The sequence below is a fragment of the Bos grunniens genome, chromosome 4, assembly GCF_055505025.1.
Source record: "Bos grunniens cultivar Pamir isolate PY7600 chromosome 4, Bosgru_T2T1.0, whole genome shotgun sequence".
Classification (NCBI taxonomy): domain Eukaryota; kingdom Metazoa; phylum Chordata; class Mammalia; order Artiodactyla; family Bovidae; genus Bos; species Bos grunniens.
Genome location: NC_141168.1, coordinates 80,010,139 through 80,034,824, shown reverse-complemented (window position 1 = coordinate 80,034,824; position 24,686 = coordinate 80,010,139). Strand labels below are relative to the sequence as shown.

Genomic DNA, 24,686 nt, shown 5'->3' with positions numbered 1-24,686 from the left:
CAATTTCTTTAGCATCTGATCACCAGGAAAAGAAGACCGTTTCTTCACCAATTGGTGCTGGGAAAGCTGAATAGTCTCATTATAAATTAATGAAATTAGAATACTCCTTCATATCATATACAAAAATAAGCTCAAAATGGATTAAAGACCTAAACTTAAAGCTGTATACCCATGAAACTTTTAGAAGGAAAGGTAGATAGGACACTGTGACATAAATCCCTTTCTTTCTGTCTCCAAAAGCAAAGGGAATAAAAATGAATATTAAAAAAATGAGACCCAGTTTTCTTAAAAGCTTTGGTACAGCAGAGGAAAGATTGCTGAAGTGAAGACAGCTTACTGAAGGGGAGAAACTGTTTAAAAATGATAAGACCATGGGTAAGAGGTTAATGTCAAAAATATATAGATATCTCATGCAACTCAATATAAAAAAAGAAAAAACAGAACAATCCATTTTAAAAATAGGCAAAAGAACTTAGTATATTTTTTAATTTTTATTTATTTTTACTGAAGTATAATTGATTTATAATGTTCTTAATTTCTATATAGAGCATGTGTGTGTTAGTCACTCATTTGTGTCTGATTCTCCGCAATATCATGGACTACAGCCCTCCAGGTTCCTCTGTCCATGGGATTCTCCAGGCAAGAATACGAAGTGGATTGCCATTTCCTTCTCCATATAGAGCATAGTGATTCAGTTATACCTAAATATACATTCTTTTTAAATAGTCTTTTCCATCTATCATGGGATATATTTTAAAATTGGAGGACACTCGCCTTAGAATGTTGCATTAGTTTCTGCTGTACAGTGCTAATCAGCTATATACATCTGTCCTCTCCCTCCCGCTGCCTCCCGCATCCCACCCCTCTAGATCATCACTGAGCACCATACTGAGTTCCCTGTGTTACACAGCAGCTTCCTACTAGCTATCTGTTTTATACATGATTTTATATATATATATAAATATAAATATATATCTTTATACATATATATATATAAATGCTACTCTCTCAATTTGTCCTGCCTTCTTCCTCCACTATATCCACAAGTCTCCCCTACATCTGCATCTTTATTCCTGCCGTGAAAATAGATTCATCAGTACCATTTGTCTAGATTCCATATATATATGTGTGTATGTGTGTTCATATTAGTTTTCTCTTTCTGACTTACTTCACTCTGAATGACAGACTCTAGATTCATCCACATCACTGCAAATGACCCAGTTTCACTTCTTTATGCTAATGCTATGCTATGCTAAGTCACTTCAGTCGTGTCCAACTCTGTGCGACCCCATAGACGGCAGCCCACCAGGCTCCCCCATCCCTGGGATTCTCCAGGCAAGAACACTGGAGTGGGTTGCCATTTCCTTCTCCAATGCATGAAAGTGAAAAGTGAAAGTGAAGTCGCTCAGTCGTGTCCAACTCTTAGCGACCCCATGGACTGCAGCCTACCAGGCTCCTCCATCCATGGGATTTTCCAAGCAAGAGTACTGGAGTGGGGTGCCATTGCCTTCTCTGCACTTCTTTATATGGCTATATAATATTCCATAGTATATGTGTACCTTAATTTCTTTATCCATTAATCTCTCAATGGATATCTAGGTTGTTTCCATGTCCTGGCTATTGTAAATAGTGCTGCAGTGAACATTGGTGCCAGACATCCTAGAATGTGAAGTCAAGTGGGTCTTAGGAAACATCACTACAAACAAAGCTAGTGGAGGTGATGGAATTCCAGTTGAGCTATTTCAAATCCTGAAAGTTGATGCTGTGAAAGTGCTGCACTCAATATGCCAGCCAATTTGGAAAACTCAGCAATGGCCACAGGACTGGAAAAGGTCAGTTTTCATTCCAATCCCAAAGAAAGGCAATGCCAAAGAATGTTAAAACTACTGCACAATTGCACTCATCTCACATGGTAGCAAGGTAATGCTCAAAATTCTCCAAGCCAGGCTTCAGCAATACGTGAACCATGAACTTCCAGGTGTTCAAGCTGGTTTTAGGAAAGGCAGAGGAATCAGAGATCAAATTGCCAACATCTGCTGGATCATCAAAAAAGCAAGAGAGTTCCAGAAAAACATCTATTTCTGCCTTATTAACTATGCCAAAGCCTTTGACTATGTGATTCACAATAAATGGTGGAATATTCTGAAAGAGATGGGAATACCAGAGTACCTGATCTGCCTCTTGAGAAATTTGTATGCAGGCCAGGAAGCAACAGTTAGAACTGGACATGGTAAAACCGACTGGTTCCAAATAGGAAAAGGAGTATGTCAGGCTGTATATTGTCACCCTGCTTATTTAACTTATATGCAGAGTACATCATGAGAAGTGCTGGGCTGGAAGAAGCACAGGCTGGAATTAAGATTCCCAGGAGAAATATCAATAACCTCAGATATGCAGATGACACCACCCTTATGGCAGAAAGTGAAGAAGAGCTAAAGAGCCTCTTGATGAAAGTGAAAGAGGAGAGTGAAAAAGTTGACTTAAAGCTCAACATTCAGAAAACTTAGATCATGGCATCTGGTCCCATCACTTCATGGCAAATAAATGGGGAAACAGTGGAAACAGTGGCTGACTTTTTATTTTTCTGGGCTCCAAAATCACTGCAGATGGTGATTGCAGCCATGAAATTAAAAGATGCTTACTCCTTGGAAGGAAGATTATGACCAACCTAGATAGCATATTCAAAAGCAGAGACATTACTTTGCCAACAAAGGTCCGTCTAGTCAAGGCTGTGGTTTTTCCAGTAGTCATGTATGGATGTGAGAGTTGGAGTATAGAGAAAGCTGAGTGCTGAAGAATTGATGCTTTTGAACTGTGGTGTTGGAGAAGACTCTTGAGAGTCCCTTGGACTGCAAGGAGATCCAACCAGTCAATGCTAAAGGAAATCAATCCTGAATATTCATTGGAAGGATTGATGCTGAAGCTGAAGTTGCAATATCTTGGCCACCTCATGTGAAGAGCTGACTCATTTGAAAAGAGCCTGATTCTGGGAAAGATTGTTGGATGGCATCACGACTCAATGGACATGAGTTTGGGTAAACTCCTGGAGTTGGTGATTGATAGGGAGGCGTGGCATGCTGCGGTTCATGGGGTTGCAAAGAATCGAACACGACTGAGTGACTGAACTGAATGTTGGTGTACTTGTGTCTTTTTTTTTAATTTATTTTTAATTGGAGAATAACTGCTTTACAGTGTTGGGTTGGTTTCTGCCATATATCAACATGAATCAGCTACAGGTATACATGTTTCCTCCCTCTTCAACCTCCCTCCCACCTTTTACCCATCTATTTATCACAGAGCAGCAGGTGGAGCTCCCTGCATTATACCACGACTTCACATTAACTATCTGTTTTGCATATGGTAATATATATATTTCAGTACTCTTCTCTGTTTGTCCCATATTCTCCTTCCACCTCTGTGTCCATAAGTCTAGTCTCTATGTCTGAGTTTCTGTTCCTGCCTTGCAAATAGGTTGATCAGTACCATTTTTCTAGATTCTATATATATGCATTAATATACAATATTTGGTTTTCTCTTTCTGACTTACTTCACTCTGTGTAGCAGGCTCTAGATTCATCCACCTCACTAGAACTGACTCAAATCTGTTGCTTTTTATGGCTGAGTAATATTTCATTGTATATATGTATCACAACTTCTTTATCTATTCATCTTGTCAACGAGCATCTAGGTTGTTTCCATGTCCTGGCTATTGTAAATAGTGCTTCAGTGAACACTGGGGTACATGTGTCTATTTCATTTATGGTTTTCTCAGGACATATGCCCAGTAGTGGGATTGCTGGATCGTGTGGTAGTTTTATTCCTAGTTTTTTAAAGAAATGTCTGTACTGTTTGCCATAGTAGCTGAATCAATTTACATTCTCACCAGCAGTGCTAGAGGGTTCCCTTTTCTCCACATTCTCTCCAGCGTTTATTGTTTGGAGAGGAAATACAGATGGCCAACATCATGTAACATGCTCAACCTTATTAATAGTCAGATCAGATCAGATCACATCAGTCACTCAGTCGTGTCTGACTCTTTGAGACCCCATGAATCGCAGCACGCCAGGCCTCCCTGTCTATCACCAACTCCCGGAGTTCACTCAGACTCACATCCATCGAGTCAGTGATGCCATCCAGCCATCTCATCCTCTGTCGTCCCCTTCTCCTCCTGCCCCTAATCCCTCCCAGCATCAGAGTCTTTTCCAATGAGTCAACTCTTCACGTGAGGTGGCCAAAGTACTGGAGTTTCAGCTTTAGCATCATTCCTTCCAAAGAAATCCCAGGGCTGATCTCCTTCAGAATGGACTGGTTGGATCTCCTTGCAGTCCAAGGGACTCTCAAGAGTCTTCTCCAACACCACAGTTCAAAAGCATCTATTCTTCGGTGCTCAGCCTTCTTCATAGTCCAACTCTCACATCCATACATGACCACAGGAAAAAACATAGCCTTGACTAGACAAACCTTTGTTGGCAAAGTAATGTCTCTGCTTTTGAATATGCTATCTAGGTTGGTCATAACTTTCCTTCCAAGGAGTAAGCATCTTTTAATTTCATGGCTGCAGTCACCATCTGTAGTGATTTTGGAGCCCAGAAAAATAAAGTCTGACACTGTTTCCACTGTTTCCCCATCTATTTCCCATGAAGTGGTGGGACTGGATGCCATGATCTTCATTTTCTGAATGTTGAGCTTTAAGCCAACTTTTTCACTCTCCACTTTCACTTTCGTCAAGAGGCTTTTTAGTTCCTCTTAATAGTCAGGAAAATATAAATCAAAACCACAATGATATATCACCTCACACCTGTCAAAATGGCTATCAGTAAAAAAGCACAAATAACATAATGTTGGTGAGAAAAGGTAACCCTAATTCATTATCACTGATAATGTAAATTTGTTCAGCCACTGTAGAAAACAGTGTGGAGATTTCTTACAAAACTGAAAATAGAACTGTCATATGACTCAGAAATTACACTTCTGGATACATAGATGAAAAACCCGCTAATCTGAGAGCATACATGTACCCTAATATTCAAAATTGCATTATTTTCAGCTGCCAAGACGTGGAAGCATGTTCAGTTCCATCAACAGATAAATGGATGAAGAAAATGTGGTATATATGCACAAAGGAATAGTTCTCAATTATAAAAAAAGCAGTTTAACCATGTTCAATGCAGATGGACTTGGAGGGCCTTAACCTAACTGAAATAAGACAGAAAAAGACAAATATTGTATGATGTCACTTATATGTGGAGTGTAAAAAAATACAGCAAACTGGTGGGGGGGGGTGGGGAACAGGAAAAAAAAAAAAAAGGGGAGAAGACTCACAGACACAGAAAACAAATTAGTGGTTACCAGTGAGGAGAAGGAAGGAGAGGAACAATACAGAAATAGGGGGAAAATGGTTATTATGAGATTATATGAAATCATGTATGTGAAACTTGAAAATTTCAAAGCACAATAGAGTTTAAGAATCTTTCAATAAAAATGGTATATGTGTATACAAAAAAAGCATATAACATATTCTTTGGACATACTTAAAAGCAATGACATGTTCTAGATACTACTTGTACCTTTTTAACTGTCTTCTGAATAAGCATGTCTCCAACTGGCACTAGAATACCACCAAACACAGCCAGGACTGCACCGATGGCAGCACCAGTGATGAGCCCACAGTTTCGATCACAGCCCATTTCTTGTTTAGGGGAAAAGCTAAGATTCAGCACCTGTTTCTTTCAAACTCTCGGGTCTGATGAAGGTGGTTTCCAAGTGGTCTGGTTCTATCATTGGAAGGAGATCATAAAACAGAAGCATAAATATCAGTACAATTATCAAAGTACAAGAAAAACATACAACTGAAACAGATCATTTTGCCAGTTATAAATACATAATTTTTTTAAAGAAAACTTTCTAGGTCTTACCCTTTTCTTGATTTGAGCTACCTACCAGTGATAGAAATAATAAATATTGTCACATAGAGCATTTCTTTAAATTCTACTTTTTAAAATGTTCTTCTTTGAATGATTCACATACTGAAATCTTACCTAAGGAAATCGTGCTTACTGTACTCTCACCTTTTGCCTTCTTTTGTCAGCCTGAGACACTTATAGGTAACCTCACCCTTTATCCGGAGAAGGCAATGGCACCCCACTCCAGTACTCTTGCCTGGAAAATCCCATGGGTGGAGGAGCCTGGTAGGCGGCAGTCCATGGGGTCGCTAAGAGTCGGACACGACTGAGCGACTTCACTTTCCCTTTTCCCTCTCATGCATTGGAGAAGGAAATGGCAACCCACTCCAGTGATCTTGCCTGGAGAATCCCAGGGACGGGGGAGGCTGGTGGGCTGCCGTCTCTGGGGTCGCACAGAGTCGGACACGACTGAAGCGACTTAGCAGCAGCACCCTTTGTCTTGCTTCCACACCCTACCTGGAGTTCTCCTGCAAACTGAATGCGAGTGTACAGATGTGTTTTCCTTCTAAATGCTAAGCGAGTGTGGTGACAGGTGTTTTCTTTTACTATACATTCTTCACAGGTAGAAAGATACAGATTTTACAGGCAATGATATGATGAGTCTCAGAAGGAATCAATTCTTCTAATAATTGTAAGCTATCAGTTAAAACAAAAATGCATCTGTGAACTGGGAAAATACATTGTCCATAAAATTAATACTAGATTGCTCTCTACTGTCCTCAAAATTGTAAACATTATTTAAAGAAAATTTCATTTTCACGAGTACTTAGTTCATGCTTAAATTCTTTCTTACATTTGAAAATATTGCAGTTTTAAGAAGACTATTTTCAATTTCATTTTTAATAATGCCTTTTAGATAATGGTGAAAAGAATTTCAAGAAATATTTAAGGTAGTTGTTGACTAGCTTCTGTGACAGGCCTTGTTTTCTTACAAATCTCGTGTGTAGTGTGTGTGTATACACATATATATAAAAAACACATTGAGTGGAATACAGTTCTTTTTGCCATGGGCAACTGATTTGTGCCAATTCTGTTAAAATCAACTACATGGTGTGAGTATGTGTTTTATCTAGTCAGTCTCATCTTTGGTATATTTATATGAGACATGCATATTTCATAAAAATTGCAAGAAAATACTTAGTGGAATGAATAGGTCCTATTGTAACACATAATTTATTATTCTAACATTTGAAAACATACTCATTTGAGCTATTTTGGTTACAGAAGAATTTTTTTTAAATCGAGTTGACCTGACATTGATAAACAAGGTGTGCTTTGTAACTTTTAATCAAATATTCCCTACTTCAGAATGCCCCAGCCAAGAAAAACAAAAATGCCAACAGAATGAAGGCTATAGACAAAAAAGACATACATATAGTATTTTTGTCAAGCTTATAAGTATAATATTAATTATATTTTTGTTGTGGTCTTACATTTTCCCTTCCACAGCTTTGTTGTGGTAGTATCATTCTTATGAATTTATTAGTATTCTTTCCACTTTAGTAATCATTTTTTTTCATAATTATTACATATGTGGCTAAGAAAATAAGGGAAATTAGACTTTCCACAAAATTTGGACAGAAAAAATGTTAGAAAATTTTTCATGGTAATGTGTTAATTTTTTGCTTTTATCTGTTAAGATCTTCCTGTACCTGTCTTAGGATCAGTTCAGTTCAGTCACTCAGTCGTGTCCAACTCTGCGACCCCATGAATCACAGCACACCAGGCCTCCCTGCCCATCACCAACACCCAGAGTTCACTCAAACTCATGTCCATTAAGTTGGTGATGCCATCCAGCCATCTCATGCTCTGTCGTCCCCTTCTCCTCCTGCCCCCAATCCCTCCCAGCATCAGGGTCTTTTCCAATGAGTCAGCTCTTCGCATAAGGTGGCCAAAGTATTGGAGTTTCAGCTTCAGCATCAGTCCTTCCAATGAACACCCAGGACTAATCTCCTTTAGGATGGACTGGTTGGATCTGCTGGCAGTCCAAGGGACTCTCAAGAGTCTTCTCCAACACCACAGTTCAAAAGCATCAGTTCTTCGGTGCTCAGCTTTCTTCACAGTCCAACTCTCACATCCATACATGACCACTGGAAAAACCATAGCCTTGATTAAACGGACCTTTGTTGGCAAAGTAATGTCTCTGCTTTTGAATATGCTATCTAGGTTGGTCATAACTTTCCTTCCAAGGAGTAAGTGTCTTTTAACTTCATGGCTACAATCACCATTTGCAGTGATTTTGGAGCCCCCCAAAATAAAATCTGATACTGTTTCCACTGTTTCCCCATCTATCTGCCATGAAGTGATGGGACTGGATGCCATGATCTTAGTTTTCTGAATGTTGAGCTTGAAGCCAACTTTTTCACTCTGCTCTTTCACTTTCATCAAGAGGCTTTTTAGTTCCTCTTTACTTTCTGCCATAAGGGTGGTGTCATCTGCATATCTGAGGTTATTGATCTTTCTCCCGGCAATCTTGATTCCAGCTTGTGCTTCTTGTCTTAGGATACTTCCACTGTAAATCAGGATGAACAGACTGATTCACACTGATGTCCTGGTGGCTAAGAAGCTTAAATGGTCATTAGTGTCTTTTTTTTTTTTCCCAAGTGTAAATGAAAAACTCACAAGCCTAAACAAGTGACTTATTTTATCCTGCGGAAATTATGTGTCACTGAGCAAGTAGGGTGGGCTTTTTACTAACTTTAGGGGTGAAAGATGAAGAGCAACATGCTACCTCCTGTGACTTTGGCCAGGGTTATCATAATGCAATGGAATGAGTTAGGTAAACCTGATAATAATGACTATATATTCTCAGGTAGAATCTTCTTTGTGAAGTCTAATTTTACAGCCACTTAAAGTGTTCATGGAACATAATCTCGTAAACAGTCATTGTCATTGCTAAGTAGAGAAAGTCATCCAGATATTCTGTGCAGATACAAATGGGATCATATTCAGGGGGGTTATTAAATAATATTTTATTGAATACCCATTTCATAGACTATTCCCCATTTCTCAAATACATGTTATACCTTAAGTAGTCATCAAAATACAAGGATTTTATATTTTGTGTGATTGAGACTGGTGGCCTGACAATGAAACCAGAGGCTGATTTGCCACCACTTAATCTCTCTATGCCTCTTAATTCCTTATGTGTAACATAAGATGCTAACATAATATCTGGAGTTTTTAATATAAACAGCTTAACTGGTTCTTCACTCAAATTCTTACACGGAAGACCAGGCAAAGTGATTTTGATTACAGCAGTGGTGGGAACCCAAGACCTCCATGTTCTTTGCAGGTCTGACAGATGGAATACAAGTGATTTAAAAATTTTAATTATGTCACTGCTAAAAATGGATGTATGTGTGTATATTTGCCCCTTTTCAGATTTTATGCCATCACCTAGTTGAGAATCTATTTTTCCTAGAATCATTCTCCTTTATTCACGCAGCCCATGGACTACAGGGAAGGGTCCCAAGGGGAAAAAAGATCCCAAGAAAGTCCACTGGATGACACAGGGGGCACATGTTCTTCATTGCCCCCCTCTCTAAACCTAAAAACTCATTACTAGATATCCAAGGACCCTGAGTCCAGAGATGTCAAGTCATGGGCAGACCTGGGTACTGCTTAGCCTCTGTCTGCTTTGAACTTAAAATTGAAGTGAGATAGTGCACACAGCCCACTACTGTTGAGTCAAGTTCATCAGAAAAGAGAAGTGTCAATAATTTATTATTTCGAATTGCATAGTTAGTTACTAGTCTAATACTGGTCTGGATGATATATAAGCTAAGATATAATATTAATATAATTAGATATAATCTAATATTCCTGCATAGTCTTCATCACTCAGTCGTGTCCAACTCGAGACCCCATGGACTGTAGTCCACCAGGCTCCTGTGTCCATGGGATTTTCCAGGCAAGAATGCTGGAGTGGGTTGCCACTCCCTTCTGCAGGGGATCTTCCTGACCCAGAAGTTGAACCCGGGTCTCCTGCATTGCAGGCAGATTCTTTACTGTGTGAGCCACCAGGGAAGCCCAATATTCCTGAATACATGTGCTGGTATTTTTGACAGAAATTGAGTTTATGTACTTTTTCAGATTTTGAGTTGCCTGACTCACTCTTGTCACCTTGATGTAAGTTTTCCATTTTTTTTCTCCCTCTAAGAAAATGCAGGGTATTTCACATAAGTGTGTTCCTCCTTTATCACATCAGCAGCTTTGCTTTCTGTTGTTTCAGGTACCCACACTTAAATAAGGTCAACTGAGGGTAACTGAAACTGTGCAAAGCAAAATCTTGAATAATGGGGGACTACTTAGGGTTTGGTGCTATCCGTGGTTTCAGGCACAAGCTGAAGGTGATGGAATGTATCCCCCACACCCGTCGGTAAAGGAGGGATTACTGTACTTGGGTTCATTTATTGTGCTTCAGTGCCTTGTCACCATGAGTAAATATTCCTGTCATTGTCATACTTGTGTTCATACTATAAATTCCAAATAGAGTTGATTGACCCTTGAATATCACAGAGGGGTTACAGGCACGGATCCTGTGCACAGTAGAAAATCTAGGTTGTAACTATACAATCAGTCCTACTTATCTGTGTCCTGTATGCATGGATTCAACCAATCAGCCATTGTGGTTTGGGCAGTAATTTAGCTTTTATTGAAAAAAATCTGCATAAAATTGGAACCATGAAGTTTAAATCTTCCCCCCCTCCCAAAGGTCAATTGTAGTTTTACTCATTCAAGCAGTGCAGGAACGAGGCATTATGTCAGACATGCACTGGATACATAAGAGAAAAGTTCAGGTTACTCAGCACATTCTATCCAACAGCTCTTTCACTTATGTTCATCTTCAAAAAAATGTGGTTTGACCCCACTCTTCTCTCAAATGTAGCTATTTGTAGCAGGTAAAAAGTTTTTCTTGCTTACCTGATTTTCTTAATAATGCAGTTTCTTTTTAGAAACCATATGTATCATTTCACATACAAATTTTACTATAATTCCTCTGTGGAAAGTTTATAATCATTTCATAGATACATGTCTTAGAGTATTTACAAGATAGTTACCAGTAATGAGGTTACAATAGATGAAAATATCTGGTGTTTTGTGAAGATGGCTTATTAAAAGAAGAAAGAATAATAGTTGCTAAATAGAATGATATTCAACATAGGAGCCAAAATGTATATTCTATTCTGTTAATGTTTTATTTTGTGTGTTAGTCGCTTAGTCCTGTCCAACTCTTTGTGACCCTATGGACTGTAGCCCGCCAGGCTGTTCTGCCCATGGAATTCTCCAGGGAAATTACTGGAGTGGGTAGCCATTCTCTTCTCCAGAGAATCTTCCCAACCCAGGGATCAAACCCAGGTCTCCCAAATTGCAGGCAGATTCTTTACCATCTGAGTTTCCAGGGAAGCCCTATTATTTTATTTTACATATTATTAAAATGAAAAAGAAGAGAGAAATACATATATACTTGAAGATGGTTTGGAGATAAACAAATGAGGAAAATGAGGTCCTGAGAGGGATAATAGTTGTGCAGTGTATTACACAACTATTCTAGAACAACAAAAAAATATTTTTTTGTTTTTTTCTATCTTGTTTATGAGATAGAAATTATTTATACATACAAACATATCAACAGTGTTAATAACAGAATATTGCAGCTTCTTACATGTTAAAATTTTATTTGCTAATTTTAGATTAAACTTCATTCTTTATTGTTTCATCTTAAGAAATAGACAAAACATCCATGTCTCTAGTAATTTATTGCTTGCTTAAAGTACTGACGTTTAGAGAACAAAAGGGCAGGAAAGAAGACTAATTATTGGGACTTAACATCAAGAACAGAAAATAAAAAATGTGTTTTAAGATATCACTAATCACATACTTCTCTTGAATCTGTAGGGAGATCAGCTGTATCCTGTCAGTTCATAGATCATAAATTCTATTCCTTTTGTAGAAATCAGAATGTATCTATACGTGGGCTTTCTTTGAAAAAAAGAAGAATATAATTTTTCTGTTTCTTCCTTGCTGTCGTATCTACAGAGTGTTTCTAGAATGAATGTATAAGCACTATGCCTTTGCACAGTGTTGGCAACATGGTGGTAGGAACTAAGGCTGAGCTACATGAAGTGTCTCCAATAAGTAGTTCAGAAAATCAGAGAAAGTTCCCAAAGAATCTGTAATTATTCCCATGTGTGAATAGAGCTACAGTCCCTGGGAGACTCCACCTAGAAAAGGCATGGCCCAGAGGTAAAATCTCCTGGGATGTGAGCTATGAAACTTTAAAACAGTTTCAGATTGCAGGAGTGCATGCTTGTCCCACAATGAATTTATCTTATAGTTTATCCCATGTGTCACTGGATCTCTACACAAAAGATTTTTAAAAATGTATTTGTTGGTTAACTTAAGGATGAGTATTTAAAACAAATGTTTCTTTTACTAGTTTATATAATAAACAATTGAAAAAAGTACATGCAAAGATTTTAATAACATCTTTCAGTATGTTACTTGACAATTCCAGAAATTGTTTGAAATTTTCTCTAGAGAATTTATTGTTTACAATATGTATGAATATACTTACTATAAGTAAATTAAAACTTTTTCTACAGAATGATTTGTCTTTATTTAAACTTGGTATCATCATTCAAGAAAGTAATTTGTTTTTGTCTGTAATTAGCTTCCTAAATATCCAAAAATATAAAATTTGGTTTATTTTTATTCTACCAAATTGTGTATAATTTATATAATTTATTTAAATCAGAATCATTATTTTGAATTAATAAATTCACTATCTCCAGTAGAAATTCAAGTGCCCTTGTTCATTAAGAAATGCTTAATAAGAGAATATCCAAAATAGACATTGCATTACTGTGTGGACAAAGTCAAGTTCACCAAAATCTGTGCAATTAAGATAGAAGATTAAACAAACTAATAGACTCTCTAAAATAATAATTAGTTAATGATTACATATTGCAAAGCATATTGGTATAAGTATGGCAAGTTGTTTAATAGGAACTAATTCTACTATAATGATTTTTGTTTTCATTATGGTTGTTTTCATTCATAATTTAAATTAAATATCATGTTCAAATAGCCTAATAGACAATGAAAATTCCCCAGTAGTAAAAATGGATACTAGATCATATTAAATGTTAACAAATGTTTACAGATAAACGTAGGACTTTAAACATCAAGCAAAATGACATTAACTGTTGGACAAAGTTTCAATATTTTTAAACATAAAAGGTAAGATTGAGAACTTGGAAAACACAAAACCTAATTTTTTAAAAAAGCCTAATAACTTCAAGACAACATGTCCTGCTTGCTGCTGCTGTTCTATAACTCATTAAGAGTATTTATATAGTAGTGTCATCTCCTATTATTTGGGAAGCAGAAATCTTTTTATTTAAAAACAATCATTATGACTTACTTTTAAAAAGGCTAAGAAGGATTTTTCAAACAAATGCTCCAGTATTTAAATAGACAGTTATTCTTAGGACCAAATGTTATTTTGTAGAAAAACTCTACACTGAAGTCCTTATTACAAAAAAAAAAAAAAAAAGTGAGTTTAAATACGCTTAAAAAAATATGTCGGGCCTCAGTGAGTGATCTGTTGCAAGAGAAATTTAAAAGGAGAGGAAGAAAGAAACTTGCATCCTTTTACTGACATTCTTCTTCAAAGTCTGTTTTTCTGTTCTGGTGATGACCCATTACCTCCATCTGAGATCCTTCTGCAGCACTTTTATTTTTTAAACCATTTTCCCAAATAAGTCAGAGGCCAGAGAGACATAAGGAAATAACTTGCCGAGTGGGCTCTAATATGCTCTGTTTTACTGCACAGTCATTATTCCAGATGATAAACTGGGTCCGTGATGATGGGAAAGATTGAAGGCAGAGGAGAAGATGGTTGGATGGCGTCACTGACTTAATGGACATGAGTTTGAGCACGCTTCAGGAGATGGTGAAGGACAGGGAAGCTTGGCATACTGCAGTCCATGGGGTCGCAAAGAGTTGGACACAACTAAGCAACTGAACAAAAACAACACAATTAGGTCCAAGGGATCAGAAGTACAGATTAGGGAGACTTAGCACAGTCTCACTTCCCTGTATGATTTAGCTTCCAGAACTCATTTCATGAAGTTTAAATAAAATGCACTTTTCCATACAGCATTAATCTAAAATGTTGTGCGTAACACTTGTGAAAATAATTGGAGACTGTCAGTCATAAAGGAAATAACCTATTTTTCTAACTGGATTTTTTCCACCATTTGTCACTTCCTATTAGTTTTACAGAAGTTTCATGACCACAGCAAAATTCTTCTATGAAAACCAAAAATACTATTTCTCTCAGATTTTTAGATAAAAAAACAACTATTAAATAACATTTAAATAGAATTACTGTTTAGGATGATATTTTAATATAAAAAGTATTTTCTTAAGTTAACTTGAAAAGGCATTGCACTTGGGGAGAAATAAAAGACCCTCCATATGAAAAACACATTTTTTACAAAGAAATTCTCAATCATACAAGCAAAATAAAAATCTTCAGAGGTTAAGCTTTCATCTGATAGACAGACCAGCTGAATAAATGCTTCTCAATCAGCCTTGAAAGACAACCTGACAATAGTAGGCAGAAATGCATTTAGTTCTTTAGATCATATTTAAACCGTGTGTAGGCTCCTTGCATTTGCTAGCTGTGCAACACAGCTGGGAAGGAACCCAAAGCACTTTTTTTCTGGAGAATTGCTTTCTTTTTCCAGGGTATTTTGACTGACAGCTTTATGTAAAAGTAAGTTATAAGAAAAATTATGTTTATTGGGATTGTTTTTTCCAATGTCAGACCACTTAAACTAGAAGTGGGCTGTGTAAGCTCATTATACTTTTCATTTAAGAATAACTTACAGAAAGTTTACATATTTTAAAAAGATAATTTCCTTACAACTGAGACCTTGTATCTTTGTTGTATTAGTAAGATGGTAGTATAAAGGCTAATTTAACAATTATTTTGATTAAGAATATCTATTTTATTGTATTTAAGCTGCTTTGATACATTTCCTTCTCAGCCTTAATTCTCACAGATACACCATACACACCAATACACACCATACACACACAATATTAGCCCACTAACACAAAATTTCAGCTGCTATTTTAAAATGGCATATCTTAGGTATATTGAAAGGTTAGTTAAACTATAATGAAAATATGAACACTAATAGAGGAAGATAATTCAGAAAAATACACATAAATAGATGCTTGAATTGACACTGAAGTTCCTTGAATCACTATTTAATCAGTAGCCTGTGCATGCTAAGTCTCTTCAGTCGTGTTGTGTCCCACTCTATGACCCCATGGTTCCTTTGTCCAAGGGATTCTCCAGGCAAGAATACTGGGGCTGCCATGCCCTTCTCCAGGGGATCTTCCAGACCCAGGGACTGAACTGGTATCTCTTAGGTCTCTTGCATTGGCAGGCTGGTTCTTTTCTGCAAGCGCCACCTGGGAAGCCCAATCAGTAGCCTAATACCATCCAAATTCTCTGTCTCTGGAAAGAAAAATGTCACATGCTTCTGTGAGTAACCCAAAGAGTTATATTTCCATTTCCAGAGACAGCTGTTAAGTGTTCAGTCCCATAAACAATGTTCTTGAATAGCTTAGCGTACAAGACCTGGAAAATGCAGAGCTATGTAAAATCTGCAACCGTATATTTATATTTTAAGCAAAATACTCATCTGAAACAGTAAGTCATAAAATTGCCATATCATTTCTGAGTAATTTATGTTGAGGTTTCCATTTTAAAAAGATTATGTACGTACAATATTTTGAAGGGTATGTGTCAGCAGATAATAGGGAGAGTCTAAGAGGACCCATCCTCACAGGCCTCGATTCTTGATGAAGACACAAAAAAGAATCTGAGGTCTTACCCATAGCAGAAATAAGTTTATTGAAGAAAACAGAAAGAACACCTCAAAGGAGAAGTGGGCAAACCAATAAAGGCGCTGCCCTGAAATGATGAGGAATAGGGTTTTTCAAGTCAGGGCTTTTGTGTATTCATCTAGGTAGGCGGGGATTGACGTTTTTGATTGACAGTTGCGAGTTACATAACAGGCTCTATTGTGCATGTCTTCCCCATACTTGAGGACACAGCTGTGCATTAAGGAAGCATGTGGTGGGGTAGGAAAAGTCCCTGTGGTTAGTTTGTGTCCACTGTGCCCTGGGGCACATAGGCTGGGTGGAGTTGGAAAAGTTTCTGTGGGTATTTTGTAGAGTATCTGTGAACTCTTCCTCAGCCTTACCAGGCCTGTCAGGTGGGGTTTAGAGTTTAGCTTGAAACTTTTACAGCTATGCCACCCCTCTTTTGCTCATGCCTAACTTTCTACCTAACAGTACGTTTTATATGAGGATAAACCTTAACCTTATGTAAATCCACTGCTGCTGCTGCAGCTAAATCGCTTCAGTCATGTCCGACTCTGTGCGACCCCATAGACAGCAGCCCACCAAGCTCCCCTGTCCCTGGGATTCACCAGGAAAGAACACTGGAGTGGGTTGCCATTTCCTTCTCCAATGCATGAAAGTGAAAAGTGAAAGTGAAGTCGCTCAGTCGTGTCTGACTCTTAGCGACCCCATGGACTGCAGCCTACCAGGCTCCTCTGTCCATGGGATTCTCCAGGCAAGAGTACTGGAGTGGGGTGCCATTGCCTTCTCCGAAATCCACTGCAGGGGTCCCCAACCCTTAGGCCACCTACAGGTGCGGCACCTGTTAGGAATGGGGTGTGCAGCAGGAGGTAAGTGGCAGGGGACGAAAAGGTTGGGGACCACTGCAGAGCGCTAGACAAATTTAGTAGAATGAAAAACTAAAATTGTCTATATGCCAAAGACAGCTTAGGAACAATGCTTTGGGAATGCTTTTTTATATTTTTTTGGAGGACCACTCAGAATTTGGAATCAGAAAGACATAACTGACTCCTGGTATTACCACCACTAGCTTTATTCACTGGGGGTTTGCAGGTAAATAACTTTTTTTCTTAATCAAAAAAATGGAGGAAACTCAATTCAAGAATCATAATAAGAACTAATTGAGTAAAGTTGTGTGTAGCACTTGACAGGTGCCTGATTACAAGCCAGCAAAATGCTTCCCTTTCCATTTTTGCCCCTGGCCATTTTCTCCTCTTCTCTGTTTCCTGGAGATTACATATCTCCATCAGATTTACATTTGATTGTTTTTTTTTTTTTTCTTTTTTGCATCTCTAACTGCATCTGTTAGAATGTTAGCTCTATTGTGAGGGGAAGGGGGAACTTGTCTGTTTAGTGCGCTGCTAAAGTGTGGTCATGTATGGATGTGAGAGTTGGACTGTGAAGAAGGCTGAGTGCCGAAGAATTGATGCTTTTGAACTGTGGTGTTGGAAAAGACTCTTGAGAGTCCCTTGGACTGCAAGGAGATCCAACCAGTCCATTCTGAAGGAGATCAGCCCTGAGATTTCTTTGGAAGGAATGATGCTAAAGCTGAAACTCCAGTACTTTGGCCACCTCATGCGAAGAGTTGACTCATTGGAAAAGACTCTGATGTGGGGAGGGATTGGGGGCAGGAGAAGAAGGGGACGACAGAGGATGACATGGCTAGATGGCATCACTGACTCGATGGACTTGAGTCTGGGTGAACTCCGGGAGTTGGTGATGGACAGGGAGGCCTGACGTGCTGCAATTCATGTGGTTGCAAAGAGTCGGACACGACTGAGTGACTGAACTGAACTGAACTGAGGGTAACTTCAAATCCAGGATGTACTATATATAAGGCAGTAATAATAAACTTTCAACTCTTTGCATAAGTCAGTTAATTTGAGTAGCTTTTCCAGGGCTACCAATTTTGACAAAAGAGAAATATGAGTTACCTGACAATCAACTCACATTTACTACCTACCAAGGTTACAGCTTTCCAGGGTGTGCAGTGATAAAGAATCTGCCTGCCAATGCATGAGATGTAAGAGACACAGTTTTAATCTTTGGGTTGGAAAGATCCCCTGGAGTAGGAAATGGCAACCCATTCCAGTATTCTTGCCTGGTAAATTCTGTGGACAGAGGAGCCTGGCAGGGTACAGTCCATGGGGTCAGAAAGAGTCAACACGACTGAACAAGTGGGCACCAAAGTTACAGGGTCTTATTTAACATTTACCTACTCTGTTTCATTCACTGTGGAAAACACTTGACATACATTATTTATTAAATTAATCAAAGATACTCCATGGTTTAGGTATCAGAATTTTCATTTTACATGTAAGGGAATTAACACACTGGGCTTAATTAATTTTTGTAAGGTCATGAAAGTGGTAGGCCTTACCTACCAAAGTAGGGGGTAGGTCTTTAATTCAAATCCCAGGCACCAAAACCAAATTTCTATCCATCACATTTAGAGAAAGAAGGTTATAGGAATTTTAAATTTATTCACAATAGAAAAAAATGTTTTCATAAAAATCAGATCAGATCAGATCGGTCGCTCAGTCGTGTCCGACTCTTTGCGACCCCATGAATCACAGTACGCCAGGCCTCCCTGTCCATCACCAACTCCTGGAGTTCACCCAGACTCACGTCCATCAAGTCAGTGATGCCATCCAGCCATCTCATCCCCTGTCATCCCCTTCTCCTCCTGCCCCCAATCCCTCCCAGCATCAGAGTCTTTTCCAATGAGTCAACTCTTCGCATGAGGTGGCCAAAGTACTGGAGTTTCAGCTTTAGCATCATTCCTTCCAAAGAAATCTCAGGGCTGATCTCCTTCAGAATGGACTGGTTGGATCTCCTTGCAGTCCAAGGGACTGTCAAGAGTCTTCTCCAACACCACAGTTCAAAAGCATCAATTCTTTGGCGCTCAGCCTTCTTCACAGTCCAACTCTCACATCCATACATGACCACAGGAAAAACCATAGCCTTGACTAGACGAAACTTCGTTGGCAAAGTAATGTCTCTGCTTTTGAATATGCTATCTAGGTTGGTCATCACTTTCCTTCCAAGGAGTAAGTGTCTTTTAATTTCATGGCTGCAGTCACCATCTGTAGTGATTTTGGAGCCCAGAAAAATAAAGTCTGACACTGTTTCCACTGTTTCCCCATCTATTCACAAAAATAGTAGAAACTAAATTGAAGATTTTTTTTAAATATTAAAAGCCCAAGTTTTCAAATTTTTACCATAAAAAGAAAAGCAAAATAAAATGTTATTGTCCAATAAATATAAATAATATATGAGAAGAGAGCAAAGGAGTTTTGAAGTCACTTTAGTCATGTCTGACTCTTTACAACCCTATGGACTATATGGGATTCTCCAGGCAAGAATACTGGAGTGAATTTCCATTTCCTCCTCCAGAGGATCTTCCCAACCTAAGGATCAAACCCTCGCCTCTTACACCTCGTGCATTGACAGGCGGGTTCATTACCACTAGCACCACCTGGGGAGTCCTCACAAGCACTCTCCTGATATCTAATGAGTCATTCTAACTTCCACACTTGGTTTCATATGTCCCTGTTATTTATTCTCTATTAGCTGAGGTAAATACACCTAAGAATATTGTATAGTTGACACATAGCCGTGTCTTCATATCCTTGGGTTCCCTAACCGCAGGTTTTACCAAACTTGGAATTCAGTTTGTGCTTGAATCTGGAGATGTGAAGAGCAGATGCTTCGTTGAATCTGAAGATGTGAATGGCAGATATGGAGGACCAATTGCACTATGCCGTTTTATGTAAGAAACTTGAGCCTCCTTGGATTTTGGTATTCATGGAGGTCCTGGACCAATTCTGTGCAGATACCTAGGGCTGACAGTATAACATTACCTTCGTTTCAGGTGCACAGCAAAGATTTGGTTTATAGGCACTGTGAAATAATCACTAAAGTAAGTCTAGTTAAGAACTATCACTGTAAATAGTTACAGTTCTTTATTCTTGTGATCAACACGTTTACTCTCTTAGCAGCTGTCTAATGTGCAATACAAGATTACTTACTGAGTTGTCATATTGTACAATATATCCCAAGGACTTAATTACTAGAAGTTTGTATCATTTTGACACATTTTGCTGACTCATCTACCCCCACTCCTTGTTTCTGGCAACCACCAATTTGTTTTGTGTATATCTGAGCTTGACTTTTTTTTCTTTTTTCTTTTGGATTCCACATATAAATGAAATCATACTGCGTTTGTCTTTTTCTGTTTGACTTATTTTACTTACGGTCCTCAAGGACCATCCATGGTGTCACGAAGGTCAAGATTTTACTTTATGGCTGCATGATAGTCTGTTCTAGATTTTACTTTTTATGGCTGCATGATAGTCTGTTGTAGATAGATAAATCAATCGATTAATTAATTGATCGATTGATCTTGGTTATTGTTAGTTCAAGATTTTACTTTTTATGCTGCATGATAGTCTGTTCAAGATTTTACTTTTTATGGCTGCATGATAGTCTGTTGTAGATAGATAAATCAATCAATTAATTGATCAATTGATCTTAGTTATTGTTAGTTCAAGATTTTACTTTTTATGGCTGCATGATAGTCTGTTCTAGATAGACAGATAAATCAATCAATCAATCAATTGATCGATTGATCTTGGTTATTGATAGTAATGCTGAAGCAATATCGGGAATGAAGAAATCTTTCAAAATCAATATTCTTGTTTTCTTCTAATAAATACCCAGAAGTGGAATTGCTTGATCTTATTGCATTTTTCCCCATCTATTTCCCATGAAGTGATGGGACCGGATGCCATGATCTTCATTTTCTAATTGTTCAGCTTTAAGCCAACTTTTTCACTCTCCATTTTCACTTTCATCAAGAGGCTTTTTAGTTCCTCTTCACTTTCTGCCATCAGGGTGGTGTCATCTGCATATCTGAGGTTATTGATATTTCTCCCGGCAATCCTGATTCCAGCTTGTGTTTCTTCCAGTCCAGCATTTCTCATGATGTACTCTGCATATAAGTTAAATAAGCAGGGTGACAATATACAGCCTTGACGTTCTCCTTTTCCTATTTGGAACCAGTCTGTTGTTCCATGTCCACTTCTAACTGTTGCTTCCTGACCTGCATACAGGTTTCTAAGCAGGCAGGTCAGGTGGTCTGGTATTCCCATCTCTTTCAGAATTCTCCACAGTTTATTGTGATCCATACAGTCAAAGGCTTTGGCATAGTCAATAAAACAGAAATAGATGTTTTTCTGGAACTCTCTTGCTTTTTTGATGATCCAGCGGATGTTGGCAATTTGATCTCTGGTTCCTCTGCCTTTTTTAAAACCAGCTTGCACATCAGGAAGTTCACAGTTCATGTATTGCTGAAGCCTGGCTTGGAGAATTTTGAGCATGACTTTACTAGTGTGTGAGATGAGTGCAACTGTGCGGTAGTTTGAGCATTCTTTGGCATTGCCTTTCTTTGGGATTGGAATGAAAACTGACCTTTTCCAGTCCTGTGGCCATTGCTGAGTTTTCCAAATTTGCTGGCATATTGAGTGCAGCACTTTTACAGCATCATCTTTCAGGATTTGAAATAGCTCAACTGGAATTCCATCACCTCCACTAGCTTTGTTCATAGTGATGCTTTCTAAGGCCCACTTGACTTCACATTCCAGGATGTCTGGCTCTAGGTCATGCTCCGATTCATGGGGTCGTAAAGAGTCAGACACGACTGAGCGACTGAACTGAACTGATTGCATTTTTAATTTTTTGAGAAACCTCCACATGTTTTCCATCATGGCTGTTGTTCAGTGGCTCAGTCATTTCCAACTCTTTGTGACCGCATAGACTGCAGCATGTCAGGCTTCCCTGTCTTTCACTATCTCCTGGAGTTTGGTCAAACTTCATGTCCATTGAGTTGTGATACCATTCAGTCATTTCATCCTCTGTTGCCCCCTTCTCCTCCTGCCATCAGTCTTTCCCAGCATCAGGTTCTTTTCCAGTGAGTCAGCTCTTCACATCAGGTGGCCAAAGAATTGGAACTTCAGCTTCAGCATCAGTCCTTCCAATGAATATTCACAGTTAATTTCCTTTAGGATCAACTAGTTTGATCTCTTTGCTGTCCAAGGGACTCTCAAGAGTCTTCTCTAGCACCACAGTTCAAAAGTATCAATTCTTGGGTGCTCAGCCATCCTTATGGTCCAACTCTCACATTCATACACAACTACTGGAAAAGCCATAGCTTTGACTATACAGACCTTTATTGACAAAGTGAGTTCTCTGCTGTCTAGGTTTGTCCTACCTTTTCGTCCAGAAGCAAGCGCCTTTTAAATTCATGGCTGCAGTCACTGTCCACAGTGATTTTGGAGCCCAAGAAAATAAAATCTGTCACTGCTTGCATTTTCTCCACCTCTGTTTGCCATGAAGTGATGGGACCATATGTCATGATCTTAATTTTTTGACTGTTGAGTTTTAAGCTAGCTTTTTCACTCCTCTTTTCACCGCCATCAAGAGGCTCTTTAGTTCCTCTTTGCTTTTTCTGCCATTTAGGGTGGTATCATCTGCATATCTGAGGTTATTGATATTTCTCTGGGCAGTCTTGATTCCAGGTTGAGCTTCATCTAGCCCGGCGTTTCACATGGTGTACTCTGCATGTAACTTAAATAAGCAGGGTGAAAATAGACAGCCTTGACATACTCCTTTCCCAATTTTGATCCAGTCCGTTATTCCATGTTGTTCCATGGTAGGTATGCCAACGTATATTCTCAACAACAGTACACAAAAGTTTCCTTTTCTCCATATCTTTGCCAGAAGTTGTTACTACTTTACTTTTGATGACAGTCATTCTAACAAAGTGTGCAGCAGTGAGATATCATTGTGGTTTTGATTTACTTTCACCAGATGATTAGTGATATTAAATATCTTTGCACGTTCCTGGTAGGCCATTCATATGTCTTCTTTGAAAATGTTTTTTGTTCATATCTGCCAAAATTTTAATCAGATTTTTTAAGCTATTCAGTTTGAGTTCTATATTCTTTATATGTTTTTCATATGAATCCCTTGTCATATATATGATTTGCATGTATTTTCTTCTACTTCACATTTTGCCTTTTTATTGTTTTCCTTTGCTCTGCAGAAGCTTTCAAATTTGATGTAGTTCTATATATTTGTTTTTGCTTTTGTTGTAAAACTTAAAAAATTATCATCAAGGTTAATATCAAGAAACTTACTGAATATGTTTTATTCCAAAAGTTATATGTTTTGAGGCCTAATGTTCAAGGCTTTAATGCCTTTTGAGTTAATTTTTGTGTATGATGTAAGATTGTGGTCTAGTTTCATTCATTTGCATGTGACTCTCCAGTTTTTGCAGCAACATTTATTGAAGAGACTGTTGTTTTGCTGTTATATAGTCTCCACTACTTTGTTGTAAATTAATTGATCACATAGGTTTATTGCTCCTCTCTCTATTCTTTTCCATTAATATGTGTCTTTTTATGCTAATAACATCCTGTTTTGTTCACGGTATGATACAGTTTGGAATCAGTAAGTATGAGGCCTCCAGTATTGTTCTTCCTCCTCAAAATTCCTTTAGCTATTTCAGAGTCTTTTATAGTTTGGTAGGGGTTTTAGGATGATTTGCTCTATTTATGTGAAAAATGCCATTGGAATTTTGATAGAGATTGGAATGAACCTGTAGTTTGCTGAGTAGTATGAACATTTTAACAATATTAATTCTTTCAATTCATGATCATGGAAGATCTTTGTGACTTATTTATTTCATCAATGTTTCATATTTTTTAGTGTGCAGAATTTAGGAGAAAGAATTTACCTTTCACCACCTCAGTTAAGTTATTCCTGTGTACATGGTTCATCTTGAACCAGTTGCAAATGGGATTGTTTTCTTAGTTTTTGTGTCTGGGAGTTTATGATTAGTGTATAGAAAGGCAGCATTTTTGTACTTTGGTTTTGTATCATGCCACTTGATGGAATTTGTTTACTAGTTCTAACTGTGTTTTTTTTTTTTTTTTTCTTTTTTGGTAGAATCTTTAGGACTTTTTCCATATAATATCAAGTCATCTGCAGAGACAGTTTTACCTCTTCCTTTCCAATTTAGATATCTTTCATTTATTTTTCTTATCTGATGGATGCAGCTCAGACTTCCAGTACTATGTGGAATAAAAATTGTGAGTGGTCACTCTTGTCTTGTTACTGATCTTAGAAGAAAGTTTTTCAGCTTTTCACCATGGAATATGATGTTAGCTGTGGGTTTGTCATAAATGGCCTTTATTATGTTGAGCTACATTTCCTGTAATTCTGTTGGGAGTTTTTATGATAAATAAGTGTTGAATTTTGTCAGATGCTTTTTGTGTATCTATTGAGATAACCATGATTTTTATTTTTCATTTTGTTAATGTGGTGTATAACATGGAATGATTTGCACATGTTGAACCATCCTTGTGTCCTTGGAATAAGTTCCACATGATCACAGTGTATAATCATTTTAACGTGTTGTTGAATTTGCCTTGTTAATATTTTGTAGAGAATTTTGCAAATGTGTCTACCACGGATATTGATCTGTAATTTTCTTATGCCTTTCTTATGTGGTGTTGGTACAATGGTTTTGCTGGGCTTGTAATATGAGTTTGGCATGTTTCCTCTTCTGTTTTTGGGAAGAGTTGAGAAGAATTTATATCAATTCTTGTTTAAATGTTTTGTAGAAATCACCGATGACGTTGTCAGATCCTGAACTTTTGTTTGGTGAAAGGTTTTAGATTTCTTAATTCAAGCTGTTTAATAGTAATT

At 37.9% G+C, this 24,686-nt stretch overlaps 1 long non-coding RNA gene across 12 annotated transcripts in view; it reads left to right on the top strand.

Moving 5' to 3' along the window:
- LOC147374434 (uncharacterized) overlaps positions 1–24,686 on the top strand; it is a 288,128-nt gene that overhangs the window by 126,383 nt on the left and 137,059 nt on the right. Inside the window, exon 6 of one of the 12 annotated variants that reach the window (XR_015163249.1) lies at positions 5,048–5,501. The exons of 9 other annotated variants lie outside the window; for them this stretch is intronic. This is a non-coding gene — a long non-coding RNA (uncharacterized LOC147374434). Of the gene's footprint in view, positions 1–5,047; positions 5,502–24,686 lie in introns of those variants that run through there. 2 more of the 12 variants (XR_015163247.1, XR_015163248.1) reach the window with 2 other exon arrangements.